The sequence below is a fragment of the Phyllobates terribilis genome, unplaced genomic scaffold (assembly GCF_046119375.1).
Source record: "Phyllobates terribilis strain yellow unplaced genomic scaffold, ASM4611937v1 Scaffold_629__1_contigs__length_933511, whole genome shotgun sequence".
Taxonomy (NCBI): domain Eukaryota; kingdom Metazoa; phylum Chordata; class Amphibia; order Anura; family Dendrobatidae; genus Phyllobates; species Phyllobates terribilis.
In genome coordinates this window covers 873,274-889,273 of record NW_027363389.1, presented here as the reverse complement: position 1 = coordinate 889,273, position 16,000 = coordinate 873,274, and the positions used below count along the sequence as shown (strand labels likewise).

Here is a 16,000-nt window from a genome sequence, read left to right as displayed (position 1 = left end):
AGCCTTTATATACCTGTGCACAGCAGCAGCCACCTTCAGTCTGCTGCTGGACAGCCAGCAGCAGCAGCAGCAGGAGAGGTATGTAATCAGGAGCCCTCCTGCTAAGGGTAGACAGCTGCTCATTCCACCCCACCCCCCGCCTTAATTGGTTCTCCTCCCTTCCAACGGTGTTGAGGCGGGTGGGAACAGCAGGGGGTGAAGGTGCTGTGTTTAAAGAGGTGGAGTTATGCAGATCTAAAACGCGTGGATTGCAGCAGCAGCAAGCCGAAAAGTGCAGGCATGTAAGGGATCTAGAGGTTGACAACATGTCTTCTTAACGGGAGTCCAGGAGCTCATCTCCACAAATGGACTTTTCAGGATCCTTGGGTGGCTCCGTAGTTTGAAACCAATTCTGGTTATCGCTTCTCGGCCTTTTGGCTAAGATCAAGTGTAGTATCTGTTCTTATCAGTTTAATATCTGATACGTCCCCTATCTGGGGACCATATATTAAATGGATTTTTAGAACAGGGAGATGGAAAAAGAGCTTGCTCTGTCCACTCCACGCATTGACCTGGTATTGCAGTATCTCCAGGACCGGTGCACCCCTTCTTTAATGCAGTTTCTAAAATCAGAAAGAATTGAATTCAATGTTTTTTGTTCATTTTGCTTGTTTGTCGGATTTTGGGATGGACTCTTTGGCTTTGCTTTTCTTCTCCTCATTGGATTTTTCATGTTCAAAGTTGCAAAAGCCAGATTACAAGCTCATTTTGGTTCAACTTCAGCAACTGTGCATTGCATTGCCATGTAATGTGATGCAATGCTATCTTTCTAGCTCTCCCTTTTTACTTCCTTTTGGATAAACAGACATATTAGGCAAGCATTTTGGAGCTTTCACCTAAATAACTACAGGTGGTGAGATAAGCTGCACAATATAATTGACCTTTCAGTATATTGTTGCACACACACCATCTATTTAGCAAATGCCCTTGTTATCAACAGCAGCCTTTTAAACTCACCTGAGCTAACAGGTATGTGCGCTGGTTACTCTGCTGCGCTTAAAATTTCTTTTTTGGTTTGCTACAATGCCTTTTCTGAAACGTTGTCTCCTTCTGCTGGAACACTGACTTCTTTCATTTAATGCCTGCAGACTATAAAAGAGAACCCAACCCAAAAAGTTTGGTTGATTAGTCTGTGGCATTCTGTTAAACTGTTGCTTATGGCGGTCTCTGTGAGCTTCTCAGCGACATTCAGCCAGCCAGGTATCCTGCCTGCAGTAGATGGAATGTGGCAATGGAACGCTGGCTGCGCGTGTCATAATAGGCTCTGAGCCTTTATATACCTGTGCACAGCAGCAGCCACCTTCAGTCTGCTGCTGGACAGCCAGCAGCAGCAGCAGCAGGAGAGGTATGTAATCAGGAGCCCTCCTGCTAAGGGTAGACAGCTGCTCGTTCCACCCCACCCCCCGCCTTAATTGGTTCTCCTCCCTTCCAACGGTGTTGAGGCGGGTGGAAACAGCAGGGGGTGAAGGTGCTGTGTTTAAAGAGGTGGAGTTATGCAGATCTAAAACGCGTGGATTGCAGCAGCAGCAGCAAGCCGAAAAGTGCAGGCATGTAAGGGATCTAGAGGTTGACAACATGTCTTCTTAACGGGAGTCCAGGAGCTCATCTCCACAAATGGACTTTTCAGGATCCTTGGGTGGCTCCGTAGTTTGAAACCAATTCTGGTTATCGCTTCTCGGCCTTTTGGCTAAGATCAAGTGTAGTATCTGTTCTTATCAGTTTAATATCTGATACGTCCCCTATCTGGGGACCATATATTAAATGGATTTTTAGAACAGGGAGATGGAAAAAGAGCTTGCTCTGTCCACTCCACGCATTGACCTGGTATTGCAGTATCTCCAGGACCGGTGCACCCCTTCTTTAATGCAGTTTCTAAAATCAGAAAGAATTGAATTCAATGTTTTTTGTTCATTTTGCTTGTTTGTCGGATTTTGGGATGGACTCTTTGGCTTTGCTTTTCTTCTCCTCATTGGATTTTTCATGTTCAAAGTTGCAGAAGCCAGATTACAAGCTCATTTTGGTTCAACTTCAGCAACTGTGCATTGCATTGCCATGTAATGTGATGCAATGCTATCTTTCTAGCTCTCCCTTTTTACTTCCTTTTGGATAAACAGACATATTAGGCAAGCATTTTGGAGCTTTCACCTAAATAACTACAGGTGGTGAGATAAGCTGCACAATATAATTGACCTTTCAGTATATTGTTGCACACACACCATCTATTTAGCAAATGCCCTTGTTATCAACAGCAGCCTTTTAAACTCACCTGAGCTAACAGGTATGTGCGCTGGTTACTCTGCTGCGCTTAAAATTTCTTTTTTGGTTTGCTACAATGCCTTTTCTGAAACGTTGTCTCCTTCTGCTGGAACACTGACTTCTTTCATTTAATGCCTGCAGACTATAAAAGAGAACCCAACCCAAAAAGTTTGGTTGATTAGTCTGTGGCATTCTGTTAAACTGTTGCTTATGGCGGTCTCTGTGAGCTTCTCAGCGACATTCAGCCAGCCAGGTATCCTGCCTGCAGTAGATGGAATGTGGCAATGGAACGCTGGCTGCGCGTGTCATAATAGGCTCTGAGCCTTTATATACCTGTGCACAGCAGCAGCCACCTTCAGTCTGCTGCTGGACAGCCAGCAGCAGCAGCAGCAGCAGGAGAGGTATGTAATCAGGAGCCCTCCTGCTAAGGGTAGACAGCTGCTCGTTCCACCCCACCCCCCGCCTTAATTGGTTCTCCTCCCTTCCAACGGTGTTGAGGCGGGTGGGAACAGCAGGGGGTGAAGGTGCTGTGTTTAAAGAGGTGGAGTTATGCAGATCTAAAACGCGTGGATTGCAGCAGCAGCAAGCCGAAAAGTGCAGGCATGTAAGGGATCTAGAGGTTGACAACATGTCTTCTTAACGGGAGTCCAGGAGCTCATCTCCACAAATGGACTTTTCAGGATCCTTGAGTGGCTCCGTAGTTTGAAACCAATTCTGGTTATCGCTTCTCGGCCTTTTGGCTAAGATCAAGTGTAGTATCTGTTCTTATCAGTTTAATATCTGATACGTCCCCTATCTGGGGACCATATATTAAATGGATTTTTAGAACAGGGAGATGGAAAAAGAGCTTGCTCTGTCCACTCCACGCATTGACCTGGTATTGCAGTATCTCCAGGACCGGTGCACCCCTTCTTTAATGCAGTTTCTAAAATCAGAAAGAATTGAATTCAATGTTTTTTGTTCATTTTGCTTGTTTGTCGGATTTGGGGATGGACTCTTTGGCTTTGCTTTTCTTCTCCTCATTGGATTTTTCATGTTCAAAGTTGCAGAAGCCAGATTACAAGCTCATTTTGGTTCAACTTCAGCAACTGTGCATTGCATTGCCATGTAATGTGATGCAATGCTATCTTTCTAGCTCTCCCTTTTTACTTCCTTTTGGATAAACAGACATATTAGGCAAGCATTTTGGAGCTTTCACCTAAATAACTACAGGTGGTGAGATAAGCTGCACAATATAATTGACCTTTCAGTATATTGTTGCACACACACCATCTATTTAGCAAATGCCCTTGTTATCAACAGCAGCCTTTTAAACTCACCTGAGCTAACAGGTATGTGCGCTGGTTACTCTGCTGCGCTTAAAATTTCTTTTTTGGTTTGCTACAATGCCTTTTCTGAAACGTTGTCTCCTTCTGCTGGAACACTGACTTCTTTCATTTAATGCCTGCAGACTATAAAAGAGAACCCAACCCAAAAAGTTTGGTTGATTAGTCTGTGGCATTCTGTTAAACTGTTGCTTATGGCGGTCTCTGTGAGCTTCTCCAGCCAGCCAGGTATCCTGCCTGCAGTAGATGGAATGTGGCAATGGAACGCTGGCTGCGCGTGTCATAATAGGCTCTGAGCCTTTATATACCTGTGCACAGCAGCAGCCACCTTCAGTCTGCTGCTGGACAGCCAGCAGCAGCAGCAGGAGAGGTATGTAATCAGGAGCCCTCCTGCTAAGGGTAGACAGCTGCTCGTTCCACCCCACCCCCCGCCTTAATTGGTTCTCCTCCCTTCCAACGGTGTTGAGGCGGGTGGGGACAGCAGGGGGTGAAGGTGCTGTGTTTAAAGAGGTGGAGTTATGCAGATCTAAAACGCGTGGATTGCAGCAGCAGCAAGCCGAAAAGTGCAGGCATGTAAGGGATCTAGAGGTTGACAACATGTCTTCTTAACGGGAGTCCAGGAGCTCATCTCCACAAATGGACTTTTCAGGATCCTTGGGTGGCTCCGTAGTTTGAAACCAATTCTGGTTATCGCTTCTCGGCCTTTTGGCTAAGATCAAGTGTAGTATCTGTTCTTATCAGTTTAATATCTGAGACGTCCCCTATCTGGGCACCATATATTAAATGGATTTTTAGAACAGGGAGATGGAAAAAGAGCTTGCTCTGTCCACTCCACGCATTGACCTGGTATTGCAGTATCTCCAGGACCGGTGCACCCCTTCTTTAATGCAGTTTCTAAAATCAGAAAGAATTGAATTCAATGTTTTTTGTTCATTTTGCTTGTTTGTCGGATTTTGGGATGGACTCTTTGGCTTTGTTTTTCTTCTCCTCATTGGATTTTTCATGTTCAAAGTTGCAGAAGCCAGATTACAAGCTCATTTTGGTTCAACTTCAGCAACTGTGCATTGCATTGCCATGTAATGTGATGCAATGCTATCTTTCTAGCTCTCCCTTTTTACTTCCTTTTGGATAAACAGACATATTAGGCAAGCATTTTGGAGCTTTCACCTAAATAACTACAGGTGGTGAGATAAGCTGCACAATATAATTGACCTTTCAGTATATTGTTGCACACACACCATCTATTTAGCAAATGCCCTTGTTATCAACAGCAGCCTTTTAAACTCACCTGAGCTAACAGGTATGTGCGCTGGTTACTCTGCTGCGCTTAAAATTTCTTTTTTGGTTTGCTACAATGCCTTTTCTGAAACGTTGTCTCCTTCTGCTGGAACACTGACTTCTTTCATTTAATGCCTGCAGACTATAAAAGAGAACCCAACCCAAAAAGTTTGGTTGATTAGTCTGTGGCATTCTGTTAAACTGTTGCTTATGGCGGTCTCTGTGAGCTTCTCAGCGACATTCAGCCAGCCAGGTATCCTGCCTGCAGTAGATGGAATGTGGCAATGGAACGCTGGCTGCGCGTGTCATAATAGGCTCTGAGCCTTTATATACCTGTGCACAGCAGCAGCCACCTTCAGTCTGCTGCTGGACAGCCAGCAGCAGCAGCAGCAGGAGAGGTATGTAATCAGGAGCCCTCCTGCTAAGGGTAGACAGCTGCTCGTTCCACCCCACCCCCGCCTTAATTGGTTCTCCTCCCTTCCAACGGTGTTGAGGCGGGTGGGAACAGCAGGGGGTGAAGGTGCTGTGTTTAAAGAGGTGGAGTTATGCAGATCTAAAACGCGTGGATTGCAGCAGCAGCAAGCCGAAAAGTGCAGGCATGTAAGGGATCTAGAGGTTGGCAACATGTCTTCTTAACGGGAGTCCAGGAGCTCATCTCCACAAATGGACTTTTCAGGATCCTTGGGTGGCTCCGTAGTTTGAAACCAATTCTGGTTATCGCTTCTCGGCCTTTTGGCTAAGATCAAGTGTAGTATCTGTTCTTATCAGTTTAATATCTGATACGTCCCCTATCTGGGGACCATATATTAAATGGATTTTTAGAACAGGGAGATGGAAAAAGAGCTTGCTCTGTCCACTCCACGCATTGACCTGGTATTGCAGTATCTCCAGGACCGATGCACCCCTTCTTTAATGCAGTTTCTAAAATCAGAAAGAATTGAATTCAATGTTTTTTGTTCATTTTGCTTGTTTGTCGGATTTTGGGATGGACTCTTTGGCTTTGCTTTTCTTCTCCTCATTGGATTTTTCATGTTCAAAGTTGCAGAAGCCAGATTACAAGCTCATTTTGGTTCAACTTCAGCAACTGTGCATTGCATTGCCATGTAATGTGATGCAATGCTATCTTTCTAGCTCTCCCTTTTTACTTCCTTTTGGATAAACAGACATATTAGGCAAGCATTTTGGAGCTTTCACCTAAATAACTACAGGTGGTGAGATAAGCTGCACAATATAATTGACCTTTCAGTATATTGTTGCACACACACCATCTATTTAGCAAATGCCCTTGTTATCAACAGCAGCCTTTTAAACTCACCTGAGCTAACAGGTATGTGCGCTGGTTACTCTGCTGCGCTTAAAATTTCTTTTTTGGTTTGCTACAATGCCTTTTCTGAAACGTTGTCTCCTTCTGCTGGAACACTGACTTCTTTCATTTAATGCCTGCAGACTATAAAAGAGAACCCAACCCAAAAAGTTTGGTTGATTAGTCTGTGGCATTCTGTTAAACTGTTGCTTATGGCGGTCTCTGTGAGCTTCTCAGCGACATTCAGCCAGCCAGGTATCCTGCCTGCAGTAGATGGAATGTGGCAATGGAACGCTGGCTGCGCGTGTCATAATAGGCTCTGAGCCTTTATATACCTGTGCACAGCAGCAGCCACCTTCAGTCTGCTGCTGGACAGCCAGCAGCAGCAGCAGCAGGAGAGGTATGTAATCAGGAGCCCTCCTGCTAAGGGTAGACAGCTGCTCGTTCCACCCCACCCCCCGCCTTAATTGGTTCTCCTCCCTTCCAACGGTGTTGAAGCGGATGGGAACAGCAGGGGGTGAAGGTGCTGTGTTTAAAGAGGTGGAGTTATGCAGATCTAAAACGCGTGGATTGCAGCAGCAGCAAGCCGAAAAGTGCAGGCATGTAAGGGATCTAGAGGTTGACAACATGTCTTCTTAACGGGAGTCCAGGAGCTCATCTCCACAAATGGACTTTTCAGGATCCTTGGGTGGCTCCGTAGTTTGAAACCAATTCTGGTTATCGCTTCTCGGCCTTTTGGCTAAGATCAAGTGTAGTATCTGTTCTTATCAGTTTAATATCTGATACGTCCCCTATCTGGGGACCATATATTAAATGGATTTTTAGAACAGGGAGATGGAAAAAGAGCTTGCTCTGTCCACTCCACGCATTGACCTGGTATTGCAGTATCTCCAGGACCGGTGCACCCCTTCTTTAATGCAGTTTCTAAAATCAGAAAGAATTGAATTCAATGCTTTTTGTTCATTTTGCTTGTTTGTCGGATTTTGGGATGGACTCTTTGGCTTTGCTTTTCTTCTCCTCATTGGATTTTTCATGTTCAAAGTTGCAGAAGCCAGATTACAAGCTCATTTTGGTTCAACTTCAGCAACTGTGCATTGCATTGCCATGTAATGTGATGCAATGCTATCTTTCTAGCTCTCCCTTTTTACTTCCTTTTGGATAAACAGACATATTAGGCAAGCATTTTGGAGCTTTCACCTAAATAACTACAGGTGGTGAGATAAGCTGCACAATATAATTGACCTTTCAGTATATTGTTGCACACACACCATCTATTTAGCAAATTCCCTTGTTATCAACAGCAGCCTTTTAAACTCACCTGAGCTAACAGGTATGTGCGCTGGTTACTCTGCTGCGCTTAAAATTTCTTTTTTGGTTTGCTACAATGCCTTTTCTGAAACGTTGTCTCCTTCTGCTGGAACACTGACTTCTTTCATTTAATGCCTGCAGACTATAAAAGAGAACCCAACCCAAAAAGTTTGGTTGATTAGTCTGTGGCATTCTGTTAAACTGTTGCTTATGGCGGTCTCTGTGAGCTTCTCAGCGACATTCAGCCAGCCAGGTATCCTGCCTGCAGTAGATGGAATGTGGCAATGGAACGCTGGCTGCGCGTGTCATAATAGGCTCTGAGCCTTTATATACCTGTGCACAGCAGCAGCCACCTTCAGTCTGCTGCTGGACAGCCAGCAGCAGCAGCAGCAGGAGAGGTATGTAATCAGGAGCCCTCCTGCTAAGGGTAGACAGCTGCTCGTTCCACCCCACCCCCCGCCTTAATTGGTTCTCCTCCCTTCCAACGGTGTTGAGGCGGGTGGGAACAGCAGGGGGTGAAGGTGCAGTGTTTAAAGAGGTGGAGTTATGCAGATCTAAAACGCGTGGATTGCAGCAGCAGCAAGCCGAAAAGTGCAGGCATGTAAGGGATCTAGAGGTTGACAACATGTCTTCTTAACGGGAGTCCAGGAGCTCATCTCCACAAATGGACTTTTCAGGATCCTTGGGTGGCTCCGTAGTTTGAAACCAATTCTGGTTATCGCTTCTCGGCCTTTTGGCTAAGATCAAGTGTAGTATCTGTTCTTATCAGTTTAATATCTGATACGTCCCCTATCTGGGGACCATATATTAAATGGATTTTTAGAACAGGGAGATGGAAAAAGAGCTTGCTCTGTCCACTCCACGCATTGACCTGGTATTGCAGTATCTCCAGGACCGGTGCACCCCTTCTTTAATGCAGTTTCTAAAATCAGAAAGAATTGAATTCAATGTTTTTTGTTCATTTTGCTTGTTTGTCGGATTTTGGGATGGACTCTTTGGCTTTGCTTTTCTTCTCCTCATTGGATTTTTCATGTTCAAAGTTGCAGAAGCCAGATTACAAGCTCATTTTGGTTCAACTTCAGCAACTGTGCATTGCATTGCCATGTAATGTGATGCAATGCTATCTTTCTACCTCTCCCTTTTTACTTCCTTTTGGATAAACAGACATATTAGGCAAGCATTTTGGAGCTTTCACCTAAATAACTACAGGTGGTGAGATAAGCTGCACAATATAATTGACCTTTCAGTATATTGTTGCACACACACCATCTATTTAGCAAATGCCCTTGTTATCAACAGCAGCCTTTTAAACTCACCTGAGCTAACAGGTATGTGCGCTGGTTACTCTGCTGCACTTAAAATTTCTTTTTTGGTTTGCTATAATGCCTTTTCTGAAACGTTGTCTCCTTCTGCTGGAACACTGACTTCTTTCATTTAATGCCTGCAGACTATAAAAGAGAACCCAACCCAAAAAGTTTGGTTGATTAGTCTGTGGCATTCTGTTAAACTGTTGCTTATGGCGGTCTCTGTGAGCTTCTCAGCGACATTCAGCCAGCCAGGTATCCTGCCTGCAGTAGATGGAATGTGGCAATGGAACGCTGGCTGCGCGTGTCATAATAGGCTCTGAGCCTTTATATACCTGTGCACAGCAGCAGCCACCTTCAGTCTGCTGCTGGACAGCCAGCAGCAGCAGCAGCAGGAGAGGTATGTAATCAGGAGCCCTCCTGCTAAGGGTAGACAGCTGCTCGTTCCACCCCACCCCCCGCCTTAATTGGTTCTCCTCCCTTCCAACAGTGTTGAGGTGGGTGGGAACAGCAGGGGGTGAAGGTGCTGTGTTTAAAGAGGTGGAGTTATGCAGATCTAAAACGCGTGGATTGCAGCAGCAGCAAGCCGAAAAGTGCAGGCATGTAAGGGATCTAGAGGTTGACAACATGTCTTCTTAACGGGAGTCCAGGAGCTCATCTCCACAAATGGACTTTTCAGGATCCTTGGGTGGCTCCGTAGTTTGAAACCAATTCTGGTTATCGCTTCTCGGCCTTTTGGCTAAGATCAAGTGTAGTATCTGTTCTTATCAGTTTAATATCTGATACGTCCCCTATCTGGGGACCATATATTAAATGGATTTTTAGAACAGGGAGATGGAAAAAGAGCTTGCTCTGTCCACTCCACGCATTGACCTGGTATTGCAGTATCTCCAGGACCGGTGCACCCCTTCTTTAATGCAGTTTCTAAAATCAGAAAGAATTGAATTCAATGTTTTTTGTTCATTTTGCTTGTTTGTCGGATTTTGGGATGGACTCTTTGGCTTTGCTTTTCTTCTCCCCATTGGATTTTTCATGTTCAAAGTTGCAGAAGCCAGATTACAAGCTCATTTTGGTTCAACTTCAGCAACTGTGCATTGCATTGCCATGTAATGTGATGCAATGCTATCTTTCTAGCTCTCCCTTTTTACTTCCTTTTGGATAAACAGACATATTAGGCAAGCATTTTGGAGCTTTCACCTAAATAACTACAGGTGGTGAGATAAGCTGCACAATATAATTGACCTTTCAGTATATTGTTGCACACACACCATCTATTTAGCAAATGCCCTTGTTATCAACAGCAGCCTTTTAAACTCACCTGAGCTAACAGGTATGTGCGCTGGTTACTCTGCTGCGCTTAAAATTTCTTTTTTGGTTTGCTACAATGCCTTTTCTGAAACGTTGTCTCCTTCTGCTGGAACACTGACTTCTTTCATTTAATGCCTGCAGACTATAAAAGAGAACCCAACCCAAAAAGTTTGGTTGATTAGTCTGTGGCATTCTGTTAAACTGTTGCTTATGGCGGTCTCTGTGAGCTTCTCAGCGACATTCAGCCAGCCAGGTATCCTGCCTGCAGTAGATGGAATGTGGCAATGGAACGCTGGCTGCGCGTGTCATAATAGGCTCTGAGCCTTTATATACCTGTGCACAGCAGCAGCCACCTTCAGTCTGCTGCTGGACAGCCAGCAGCAGCAGCAGCAGGAGAGGTATGTAATCAGGAGCCCTCCTGCTAAGGGTAGACAGCTGCTCGTTCCACCCCACCCCCCGCCTTAATTGGTTCTCCTCCCTTCCAACGGTGTTGAGGCGGGTGGGAACAGCAGGGGGTGAAGGTGCTGTGTTTAAAGAGGTGGAGTTATGCAGATCTAAAACGCGTGGATTGCAGCAGCAGCAAGCCGAAAAGTGCAGGCATGTAAGGGATCTAGAGGTTGACAACATGTCTTCTTAACGGGAGTCCAGGAGCTCATCTCCACAAATGGACTTTTCAGGATCCTTGAGTGGCTCCGTAGTTTGAAACCAATTCTGGTTATCGCTTCTCGGCCTTTTGGCTAAGATCAAGTGTAGTATCTGTTCTTATCAGTTTAATATCTGATACGTCCCCTATCTGGGGACCATATATTAAATGGATTTTTAGAACAGGGAGATGGAAAAAGAGCTTGCTCTGTCCACTCCACGCATTGACCTGGTATTGCAGTATCTCCAGGACCGGTGCACCCCTTCTTTAATGCAGTTTCTAAAATCAGAAAGAATTGAATTCAATGTTTTTTGTTCATTTTGCTTGTTTGTCGGATTTGGGGATGGACTCTTTGGCTTTGCTTTTCTTCTCCTCATTGGATTTTTCATGTTCAAAGTTGCAGAAGCCAGATTACAAGCTCATTTTGGTTCAACTTCAGCAACTGTGCATTGCATTGCCATGTAATGTGATGCAATGCTATCTTTCTAGCTCTCCCTTTTTACTTCCTTTTGGATAAACAGACATATTAGGCAAGCATTTTGGAGCTTTCACCTAAATAACTACAGGTGGTGAGATAAGCTGCACAATATAATTGACCTTTCAGTATATTGTTGCACACACACCATCTATTTAGCAAATGCCCTTGTTATCAACAGCAGCCTTTTAAACTCACCTGAGCTAACAGGTATGTGCGCTGGTTACTCTGCTGCGCTTAAAATTTCTTTTTTGGTTTGCTACAATGCCTTTTCTGAAACGTTGTCTCCTTCTGCTGGAACACTGACTTCTTTCATTTAATGCCTGCAGACTATAAAAGAGAACCCAACCCAAAAAGTTTGGTTGATTAGTCTGTGGCATTCTGTTAAACTGTTGCTTATGGCGGTCTCTGTGAGCTTCTCAGCGACATTCAGCCAGCCAGGTATCCTGCCTGCAGTAGATGGAATGTGGCAATGGAACGCTGGCTGCGCGTGTCATAATAGGCTCTGAGCCTTTATATACCTGTGCACAGCAGCAGCCACCTTCAGTCTGCTGCTGGACAGCCAGCAGCAGCAGCAGCAGGAGAGGTATGTAATCAGGAGCCCTCCTGCTAAGGGTAGACAGCTGCTCGTTCCACCCCACCCCCCGCCTTAATTGGTTCTCCTCCCTTCCAACGGTGTTGAGGCGGGTGGGAACAGCAGGGGGTGAAGGTGCTGTGTTTAAAGAGGTGGAGTTATGCAGATCTAAAACGCGTGGATTGCAGCAGCAGCAAGCCGAAAAGTGCAGGCATGTAAGGGATCTAGAGGTTGACAACATGTCTTCTTAACGGGAGTCCAGGAGCTCATCTCCACAAATGGACTTTTCAGGATCCTTGGGTGGCTCCGTAGTTTGAAACCAATTCTGGTTATCGCTTCTCGGCCTTTTGGCTAAGATCAAGTGTAGTATCTGTTCTTATCAGTTTAATATCTGATACGTCCCCTATCTGGGGACCATATATTAAATGGATTTTTAGAACAGGGAGATGGAAAAAGAGCTTGCTCTGTCCACTCCACGCATTGACCTGGTATTGCAGTATCTCCAGGACCGGTGCACCCCTTCTTTAATGCAGTTTCTAAAATCAGAAAGAATTGAATTCAATGTTTTTTGTTCATTTTGCTTGTTTGTCGGATTTTGGGATGGACTCTTTGGCTTTGCTTTTCTTCTCCTCATTGGATTTTTCATGTTCAAAGTTGCAGAAGCCAGATTACAAGCTCATTTTGGTTCAACTTCAGCAACTGTGCATTGCATTGCCACGTAATGTGATGCAATGCTATCTTTCTAGCTCTCCCTTTTTACTTCCTTTTGGATAAACAGACATATTAGGCAAGCATTTTGGAGCTTTCACCTAAATAACTACAGGTGGTGAGATAAGCTGCACAATATAATTGACCTTTCAGTATATTGTTGCACACACACCATCTATTTAGCAAATGCCCTTGTTATCAACAGCAGCCTTTTAAACTCACCTGAGCTAACAGGTATGTGCGCTGGTTACTCTGCTGCGCTTAAAATTTCTTTTTTGGTTTGCTACAATGCCTTTTCTGAAACGTTGTCTCCTTCTGCTGGAACACTGACTTCTTTCATTTAATGCCTGCAGACTATAAAAGAGAACCCAACCCAAAAAGTTTGGTTGATTAGTCTGTGGCATTCTGTTAAACTGTTGCTTATGGCGGTCTCTGTGAGCTTCTCAGCGACATTCAGCCAGCCAGGTATCCTGCCTGCAGTAGATGGAATGTGGCAATGGAACGCTGGCTGCGCGTGTCATAATAGGCTCTGAGCCTTTATATACCTGTGCACAGCAGCAGCCACCTTCAGTCTGCTGCTGGACAGCCAGCAGCAGCAGCAGCAGGAGAGGTATGTAATCAGGAGCCCTCCTGCTAAGGGTAGACAGCTGCTCGTTCCACCCCACCCCCCGCCTTAATTGGTTCTCCTCCCTTCCAACGGTGTTGAGGCGGGTGGGAACAGCAGGGGGTGAAGGTGCTGTGTTTAAAGAGGTGGAGTTATGCAGATCTAAAACGCGTGGATTGCAGCAGCAGCAAGCCGAAAAGTGCAGGCATGTAAGGGATCTAGAGGTTGACAACATGTCTTCTTAACGGGAGTCCAGGAGCTCATCTCCACAAATGGACTTTTCAGGATCCTTGGGTGGCTCCGTAGTTTGAAACCAATTCTGGTTATCGCTTCTCGGCCTTTTGGCTAAGATCAAGTGTAGTATCTGTTCTTATCAGTTTAATATCTGATACGTCCCCTATCTGGGGACCATATATTAAATGGATTTTTAGAACAGGGAGATGGAAAAAGAGCTTGCTCTGTCCACTCCACGCATTGACCTGGTATTGCAGTATCTCCAGGACCGGTGCACCCCTTCTTTAATGCAGTTTCTAAAATCAGAAAGAATTGAATTCAATGTTTTTTGTTCATTTTGCTTGTTTGTCGGATTTTGGGATGGACTCTTTGGCTTTGCTTTTCTTCTCCTCATTGGATTTTTCATGTTCAAAGTTGCAGAAGCCAGATTACAAGCTCATTTTGGTTCAACTTCAGCAACTGTGCATTGCATTGCCATGTAATGTGATGCAATGCTATCTTTCTAGCTCTCCCTTTTTACTTCCTTTTGGATAAACAGACATATTAGGCAAGCATTTTGGAGCTTTCACCTAAATAACTACAGGTGGTGAGATAAGCTGCACAATATAATTGACCTTTCAGTATATTGTTGCACACACACCATCTATTTAGCAAATGCCCTTGTTATCAACAGCAGCCTTTTAAACTCACCTGAGCTAACAGGTATGTGCGCTGGTTACTCTGCTGCGCTTAAAATTTCTTTTTTGGTTTGCTACAATGCCTTTTCTGAAACGTTGTCTCCTTCTGCTGGAACACTGACTTCTTTCATTTAATGCCTGCAGACTATAAAAGAGAACCCAACCCAAAAAGTTTGGTTGATTAGTCTGTGGCATTCTGTTAAACTGTTGCTTATGGCGGTCTCTGTGAGCTTCTCAGCGACATTCAGCCAGCCAGGTATCCTGCCTGCAGTAGATGGAATGTGGCAATGGAACGCTGGCTGCGCGTGTCATAATAGGCTCTGAGCCTTTATATACCTGTGCACAGCAGCAGCCACCTTCAGTCTGCTGCTGGACAGCCAGCAGCAGCAGCAGCAGGAGAGGTATGTAATCAGGAGCCCTCCTGCTAAGGGTAGACAGCTGCTCGTTCCACCCCACCCCCCGCCTTAATTGGTTCTCCTCCCTTCCAACGGTGTTGAGGCGGGTGGGAACAGCAGGGGGTGAAGGTGCTGTGTTTAAAGAGGTGGAGTTATGCAGATCTAAAACGCGTGGATTGCAGCAGCAGCAAGCCGAAAAGTGCAGGCATGTAAGGGATCTAGAGGTTGACAACATGTCTTCTTAACGGGAGTCCAGGAGCTCATCTCCACAAATGGACTTTTCAGGATCCTTGGGTGGCTCCGTAGTTTGAAACCAATTCTGGTTATCGCTTCTCGGCCTTTTGGCTAAGATCAAGTGTAGTATCTGTTCTTATCAGTTTAATATCTGATACGTCCCCTATCTGGGGACAATATATTAAATGGATTTTTAGAACAGGGAGATGGAAAAAGAGCTTGCTCTGTCCACTCCACGCATTGACCTGGTATTGCAGTATCTCCAGGACCGATGCACCCCTTCTTTAATGCAGTTTCTAAAATCAGAAAGAATTGAATTCAATGTTTTTTGTTCATTTTGCTTGTTTGTCGGATTTTGGGATGGACTCTTTGGCTTTGCTTTTCTTCTCCTCATTGGATTTTTCATGTTCAAAGTTGCAGAAGCCAGATTACAAGCTCATTTTGGTTCAACTTCAGCAACTGTGCATTGCATTGCCATGTAATGTGATGCAATGCTATCTTTCTAGCTCTCCCTTTTTACTTCCTTTTGGATAAACAGACATATTAGGCAAGCATTTTGGAGCTTTCACCTAAATAACTACAGGTGGTGAGATAAGCTGCACAATATAATTGACCTTTCAGTATATTGTTGCACACACACCATCTATTTAGCAAATGCCCTTGTTATCAACAGCAGCCTTTTAAACTCACCTGAGCTAACAGGTATGTGCGCTGGTTACTCTGCTGCGCTTAAAATTTCTTTTTTGGTTTGCTACAATGCCTTTTCTGAAACGTTGTCTCCTTCTGCTGGAACACTGACTTCTTTCATTTAATGCCTGCAGACTATAAAAGAGAACCCAACCCAAAAAGTTTGGTTGATTAGTCTGTGGCATTCTGTTAAACTGTTGCTTATGGCGGTCTCTGTGAGCTTCTCAGCGACATTCAGCCAGCCAGGTATCCTGCCTGCAGTAGATGGAATGTGGCAATGGAACGCTGGCTGCGCGTGTCATAATAGGCTCTGAGCCTTTATATACCTGTGCACAGCAGCAGCCACCTTCAGTCTGCTGCTGGACAGCCAGCAGCAGCAGCAGCAGGAGAGGTATGTAATCAGGAGCCCTCCTGCTAAGGGTAGACAGCTGCTCGTTCCACCCCACCCCCCACCTTAATTGGTTCTCCTCCCTTCCAACGGTGTTGAGGCGGGTGGGAACAGCAGGGGGTGAAGGTGCTGTGTTTAAAGAGGTGGAGTTATGCAGATCTAAAACGCGTGGATTGCAGCAGCAGCAAGCCGAAAAGTGCAGGCATGTAAGGGATCTAGAGGTTGACAACATGTCTTCTTAACGGGAGTCCAGGAGCTCA

The 16,000-nt window shown here is 45.1% G+C and overlaps 12 non-coding genes across 12 annotated transcripts; all 12 read left to right on the top strand.

Annotated features, from left to right (window-relative positions):
- The first annotated feature begins 397 nt into the window (after nucleotides 1-397).
- Nucleotides 398-588, top strand: LOC141233966 (U2 spliceosomal RNA). Its single transcript, XR_012299991.1, has one exon. It is a non-coding gene; the product is annotated as a U2 spliceosomal RNA (small nuclear RNA).
- A 1,118-nt stretch (nucleotides 589-1,706) lies between these two features.
- Nucleotides 1,707-1,897, top strand: LOC141233965 (U2 spliceosomal RNA). Its single transcript, XR_012299990.1, has one exon. It is a non-coding gene; the product is annotated as a U2 spliceosomal RNA (small nuclear RNA).
- Nucleotides 1,898-3,015: 1,118 nt separating this feature from the next.
- On the top strand, nucleotides 3,016-3,206 carry LOC141233964 (U2 spliceosomal RNA). Its single transcript, XR_012299989.1, has one exon. It is a non-coding gene; the product is annotated as a U2 spliceosomal RNA (small nuclear RNA).
- Nucleotides 3,207-4,309: 1,103 nt separating this feature from the next.
- Nucleotides 4,310-4,500, top strand: LOC141234056 (U2 spliceosomal RNA). The gene has a single exon (XR_012300077.1). It is a non-coding gene; the product is annotated as a U2 spliceosomal RNA (small nuclear RNA).
- Nucleotides 4,501-5,614: 1,114 nt separating this feature from the next.
- Nucleotides 5,615-5,805, top strand: LOC141233985 (U2 spliceosomal RNA). The gene has a single exon (XR_012300009.1). It is a non-coding gene; the product is annotated as a U2 spliceosomal RNA (small nuclear RNA).
- Nucleotides 5,806-6,920: 1,115 nt separating this feature from the next.
- Nucleotides 6,921-7,111, top strand: LOC141233963 (U2 spliceosomal RNA). Its single transcript, XR_012299988.1, has one exon. It is a non-coding gene; the product is annotated as a U2 spliceosomal RNA (small nuclear RNA).
- A 1,115-nt stretch (nucleotides 7,112-8,226) lies between these two features.
- LOC141233962 (U2 spliceosomal RNA) lies at nucleotides 8,227-8,417 on the top strand. Its single transcript, XR_012299987.1, has one exon. It is a non-coding gene; the product is annotated as a U2 spliceosomal RNA (small nuclear RNA).
- Nucleotides 8,418-9,532: 1,115 nt separating this feature from the next.
- Nucleotides 9,533-9,723, top strand: LOC141233961 (U2 spliceosomal RNA). The gene has a single exon (XR_012299986.1). It is a non-coding gene; the product is annotated as a U2 spliceosomal RNA (small nuclear RNA).
- A 1,115-nt stretch (nucleotides 9,724-10,838) lies between these two features.
- Nucleotides 10,839-11,029, top strand: LOC141233960 (U2 spliceosomal RNA). Its single transcript, XR_012299985.1, has one exon. It is a non-coding gene; the product is annotated as a U2 spliceosomal RNA (small nuclear RNA).
- A 1,115-nt stretch (nucleotides 11,030-12,144) lies between these two features.
- LOC141233959 (U2 spliceosomal RNA) lies at nucleotides 12,145-12,335 on the top strand. The gene has a single exon (XR_012299984.1). It is a non-coding gene; the product is annotated as a U2 spliceosomal RNA (small nuclear RNA).
- A 1,115-nt stretch (nucleotides 12,336-13,450) lies between these two features.
- Nucleotides 13,451-13,641, top strand: LOC141233958 (U2 spliceosomal RNA). The gene has a single exon (XR_012299983.1). It is a non-coding gene; the product is annotated as a U2 spliceosomal RNA (small nuclear RNA).
- A 1,115-nt stretch (nucleotides 13,642-14,756) lies between these two features.
- LOC141234103 (U2 spliceosomal RNA) lies at nucleotides 14,757-14,947 on the top strand. Its single transcript, XR_012300111.1, has one exon. It is a non-coding gene; the product is annotated as a U2 spliceosomal RNA (small nuclear RNA).
- The last annotated feature ends 1,053 nt before the right edge of the window (nucleotides 14,948-16,000 follow it).